The sequence below is a fragment of the Aquarana catesbeiana genome, linkage group LG04, assembly GCF_042186555.1.
Source record: "Aquarana catesbeiana isolate 2022-GZ linkage group LG04, ASM4218655v1, whole genome shotgun sequence".
Lineage (NCBI taxonomy): Eukaryota > Metazoa > Chordata > Amphibia > Anura > Ranidae > Aquarana > Aquarana catesbeiana.
In genome coordinates, this window is record NC_133327.1 from 424,531,023 (window position 1) to 424,537,022 (window position 6,000).

Consider the following 6,000-nt stretch of genomic DNA (forward strand, 5'->3'; position numbering starts at 1 on the left):
GTATGCGGATGCCTTAAGATGCCTTAGTTGCCTTCACTGGGACTAAGGGGCCCAGTCCAACAACAACCCCACACCATAACCCTCCCTCCACCAAATGATTTGGACCAGTGCACAAAGCAAGGTCCATAAATACATGAATGAGTGAGTTTGGAGTGGAGGAACTTGACTGACATGCACAAAGTCCTGACCTCAACCGAACACCTGACCTCAACAGAACACCTTTGGGATGAATTAGAGCTGAGACTGCAAGCCAGGCCTTCTCATCCACATCAGTGCCTGACCTCACAAATGTGCTTCTGGAAGAATGGTCAAACATTCCCATAGACACACTCCTAAACCTTGTGGACAACCTTCCCAGAAGAGTTGAAGCTATTATAGCTGCAAATGGTGGGACAACTCAATATTGAACCCTACAGACTAAGACTGGGATGCCATTAAAGTTAAATGATGTAATTACTACACTATGGTCCCCTTTTTTTTGTTTTGGTGTGTGAGCTTTGTCTATACAGCAGCTCATTATTGCATTATCACCATTGGGTGGTGCCAAATATCTGGAGGAGCTGGACAGAGGCTGGGGAACTCTACCAACCATTGTCATGCATTTTGCTGCTTTGACCTGAGCAGCTATTAATTCTGGTGAATTTACAATCCATTGGGAGATTGAAGCCTTATGGATCTAAAATGGATACATCTCTGAATTTTCATTTGGAACTTACATTATTTATATTTGTAAGTTTGGGAGTTTTTTTATGTGAGCCTTTATGTGAGTTGTCTACACATCAATATATTCTGTAGCCCTGCAAATTTTCTATTTAACATGAGCACGGACACCTGGGTGATATGGGCATGAATAATATTTAGTGGGAATGCTTTAGCAGTCCCACTATTGTTATTCAATTTTATTTAGTGGGAATGCTTTAGCAGTCCCACTATTGTTATTCAATTTTATTTATTTTTAATTTTAATTTTAATTTTATTCCGTACGTTTTTTGGTTCTGCGTAACTTCTGCATACTTTTAGCTATTAAAACCATTCAACTATTAAAATGTTCGTCTCTTTTAGCTGAGGTGTGCTCTTTTTCAACTTTTTTTCTACCATTTATACTTTTTAAAATATTAAGCTTTTTAACACTTTTTTTTAACATTGAAGTCAATGGGAGCATGCTTGAAATCCTTAAATTCTTCTTCCGCTCCCAAAAGTTTCAGCTCCTTCATACTTTCACCTACAGACGCCAAACAAACTTTAAAATGTTCACAAAATATTCAGCTATCTGGCTATATCTTTTCAGTTTGATATCTTTTACAGTTTTTGAGAAAAAGCTTTTTGTTTAGAGGTCATTTCAGGAAATTTTAGCCATTAATCAGAGTGTACAGTGTTTGTTTTGTTGCCATGGTTACCAAAGCTTCTGTTATACACAGGGGGGAGGTGGTTGGAGCATCTCAGCTCTGATTACAGAGCCCGGGGGAGGGGACAGACACACCATGTACTGCTTTATAATAGAGGAATATGATGGGGCAGTTTTGATGGGGCAATTCTGATGGGGCAGTTTTGATGGTGGCAATATGATGGGGCAGTTTTGATAGGGTAATTCTGATGGGGCAGTTTTGCTGGTGGCAATATGATGGGGCAGTTTTGATGGGGCAATTCTGATGGGGCAGTTTTGATGGTGGCAATATGATGGGGCAGTTTTGATGGGGACAATTTTTATGGAGCAGTTTTAAAGGTGGCAATATGATGGGGCAGTTTTGATGGGGGCAGTTTTGATGGTGGCAATATGATGGGGGCAGTTGTGATGGGGCAATTCTGATGGGGCAGTTTTGATGGTGGCAATATGACGGGGCAGTTTTGATGGGGCAATTCTGATGGGGCAGTTTTGATGGGGCAATTCTGATGGGGCAGTTTTGATGGGGGCAGTTTTGATGGTGGCAATATGATGGGGCAGTTTTGATGGGGCAATTCTGATGGGGCAGTTTTGATGGTGGCAATATGATGGGGCAGTTTTGATGGGGACAATTTTGATGGGGCAATTCTAATGGGGCAGTTTTGATGGCAATATGATGGGGGCAGTTTTGATGGTGGCAATATGATGGGGCAGTTTTGATGGTGGTAATATGATGGGGCAGTTTTGATGGTGGCAATATGATGGGGCAGTTTTGATGGGGCAATTCTGATGGTGGCAATATGATGGGACAATTTTGATGGAGCAATTCTGATGGGGCAGTTTTGATGGTGGCAATATGATGGGGCAGTTTTAATGGGGACAATTTTGATGGGGCAATTCTGATGGGGCAGTTTTGATGGCAGTATGATGGGGCAGTTTTGATGGCGGCCATTTTAGCAATTTAGCTATTCAGCATTCCCACGCATTTTCCCCAGGAAATGCATTTTCTAGTCTCCAACTGTCATCTTATCTACAGCTAACCTAAACTTATAGTGGGTGAAATTGGAAGTGTAAATAAGTTTAATACACAGTTTTACATTGTAGAATTATAGCAAAACTGTGCAGTCATTTTGTTTCCAATATGAAAACATACACAAATACTAGACATACTCAAACAATTCATTTATCAGACCTACAACAAGGGGTATATTTACCAGGTTCTCACTGCAGCTGATGCATATGCTTTAAATGACAGTGATTGATTCACCATCAGTAAAAGTAACATTAAGGCCTGGTTCACACCTATGCAGGTTGCAGTTTGCATATTCCGGGTGCATTTTGCGCTTTTCAAAACACGTTTTTGATCTATTGAAGTCTATGGAACTAAAAACCAAAAAAAGTCCATGGCCCTTTCCATAAAATGCACAGACCTGAACATGACCCATAGGAAACCATGTTAAATGGACTGTAGTGTGTTTCCGCAAAACGCACAAAAAAAGCATAGGTGTGAACCAGGCCTAATTGCTTTTTAACCACTTGCCGACCAACCGCCGCAGTTTTACTGCGGCAGAATGGCACAGCTGGGCGAAACAACGTTATGTTATGTCGCTTAGCCCTGTGGCCACTAGGGCTGCGTGCCCGCTGCTCGCCCCTGGAGCCGATGTGAGTACACTGATCTCTCTCTTCCCCTGGCAAGTCCCCTCCCCCTACACTTAGAACACAGAGAGGGAACACAGTTAACCCCTTGATCCCCCCCTAGTGTTAACCCCTTTGCTGCCAGTGACATTTATACAGTAATCAGATCATTTTTATAGCACTGATCGCTGTATAATTGTCAATGGTCCCAAAAATGTGTCAAAAGTGTCCAATTTGTCCGCCGCAATATCGCAGTCCCAATAAAAATCGCAGATCGCCGCCATTACTAGTAGAAAAATAAATAATAATAAAAATGCCATAAATCTATCCCCTATTTTGTAGACGCTATAACTTGTGCGCAAACCAATCAGTATACGCTTATTGCGAATTTTTTTTTTACCAAAAATATGTAGAAAAATACAAATTGGCCTAAACTGAGGAAAAAATTATTATTTAAAAAAAAAAATGTGCGATATTTATTATAGCAAAAAGTAAAAGATATTATGTTTTTCTCAAAATTGTCGCTGTCCTTTTGTTTATAACGCAAAAAATAAAAACCGCAGAAGTGATCAAATACCACCAAAAGAAAGCTCTATTTATGTGAGGAAAAAAAGGACGCAAATTTCGTCTGGGTACAGCGTCGCAGTTAAAGCGACGCAGTGCCAAATTGTAAAAAGTGCTCCGGTCAGGAAGGGGGTAATAGCTTCCGAAGCAGTTAAATTTCCCCCTAACTTTAGTTGACCAAAAAACTAGTGGAATTCTGCTTCTGCTGAAATAAAAAAAAAAGTTTATAACTGCATCGATGAACATGCAAAGCCCTTCCATTTAAAAAAATAAATAGTCTTTACAAATGCTATCGTATTGGAATATTTTCAAGTCCCTTTCTTTTACAGCACCATCCCCCCTATGTTCCTCCATGGGCAGGCAATCAGACAGATGACACCTGTTGCACAGTCACTAGTTATTTTAGGCACTGCTCAAATCCATCGTGTGGTTTGTTAGCAAGATCAGTAAAAACACATTATAGATAGAGACCTTAAATTACCAAATCGACAGCCCTGGGGAACACACATAATTGAACACTAAAACATCAGCAGAAAAATACATCATTACAGAAGAGTTTTAAATGGACCATAGCTAAACTATATGATATATTTGCTTTAATGTAAGCAGTTTAGGTTGAAACTGATTTCGACAGCAAATCAGATATGACTTGTTTTTGGGGACTATATGCCAAGAATAAACTCAAAGTTAAATAATTTATATACAAGAAAAAGCTTCATTTTCATTAAAAGCCATAAAAGTTGAGTTGTAGTTTACCAAGATAAATGAGCAGATACTGCTGGAATGAAAATTTTCACTAACTTTACATATACATGATTATGAATGACACAAATAGAACTTAATTTTACAAAATTAAAGTAACACGTTACAGAAGAAAAATACAAATACCTTACCGGAAAAGTGTCCTGGGTAGCTAAAAGGTTTTAACAATTAGGGAGGTAACACGGCAAAAAGACAGATAGAAAAGAGTTAGTCCAAGAGACAACTGAGCAGGACACAAGAGCAAAAGTTATGGAGGAGGGGAGGAAAGAACAGATGACAGTTGTGAAAGAGTGCATAGGATGCCAAATTTAGACAGACCTATTTAGCAGCTGATAGCCAGATGAATGCACTTAATGGGAGATCTTACATGTACAATGAAGGATACAAGCCAATAATTATTAGGTAATGTGTATGTAAATGTAATATGATGCAAATACAATAACTAATAGCAATAACCGGAATACCTCTTGTAGATGCTTACAGAAGAAACAGGCAGTATCACTTTGGAAGTAGTACTATCTATGTGTATATATTTTATAATGCTGTCCTATTTTTTTGTATTGGCATGCCAAAAACATATGAATCCTACACTATTATTTGACATTGTATGATAGCAAAAGTGAAAATGTATTCAACGTGTCATAGGTCATAGATTTTATTGGACAATATGCTATTAGATGTTTGGCGGGATCAGTGCCCAAATGAGGAGCCTTATTTAATCCAATCAAACATTATGCCTTTGGAATGCAAAACCTAGATTACAGAACATGTGCACAGTCATTTTATGTTGTCACAATAAGCGAGGATTAGCACTGTAAAAGGAACATTTTAGTTCAATCACCTTTTTTTCTGAATTTACAGTCTCGCTGCGGGCAAAACTCTTTTTCGTTTTGCCAAGTGTGGAGAACAGTTAAAGCCTGTGTAAAAATTTGTAGAAATGTGTCCCCTTTGGGAAGATCCCTTCTGTTCCTGTGGATATGTGATGTGTCACACAGGACAGCAAGTGAAAGGAAATCTCAACAAAGGATACACAGACAGCAATAAAAAGTTTTCTTTTTTCAGGCTTTTTGTCCCCTTTATTTGTACCTGGCAATACACGTTCTGCCCTTACTTGACAATGCTAACTCATTGTAATATATCTATAAAGGAGCAGTGTTGTCACTCTAGAATGTTGTGTCTCTGCAGTACAGACAGACTGTTAATGGGTCACCATCTTTATTAATCACACAAGCTTCCTGCTCCAACTCCTCCTACTTTCTCTTAAAGCTCTTTCAGCGGGTATGCTATAACATTTTCCTAAAATAGCAATACACAGAACTTAACAAGTTACTGGTCCCAATTGGCTGTGGATTCACACAGGATTAGATAGACTTGGGCTAGACTTTGACCTGGTATCTCTCCACTCTAGCTCACATCTCGTGCTTGTATGTGGGATTCATAAATCATGACCTATAATCAGTTTTGCAGGCAATTCCCCAGTGGCACTATGAGGAGCTGACCTGTAGTGTTGTAGAACACTAGTTATAGCTTTGCTGAAGAGCAGTTCCTCATGTAGAGGGATATTTAGGCCAATATTTAATATCTGGTTAAAACATTCCACACCTCCATTGGCCTGTGTATGGTATTGTGTTGTTAAGATGTGCTTTATTCTTTTAAAT

General features: G+C 39.1%; 1 protein-coding gene across 1 annotated transcript in view; it reads right to left on the reverse strand.

The window, feature by feature from the left end:
- TXLNB (taxilin beta) overlaps window positions 1–4,620 on the reverse strand; it is a 156,317-nt gene extending 151,697 nt beyond the window's left edge. Inside the window, exon 1 of the mRNA XM_073627391.1 lies at window positions 4,474–4,620. The gene's annotated coding sequence lies outside the window, so the exon portion shown is untranslated. The remainder of the gene's footprint in view (window positions 1–4,473) is intronic.
- Window positions 4,621–6,000: the final 1,380 nt, after the last annotated feature.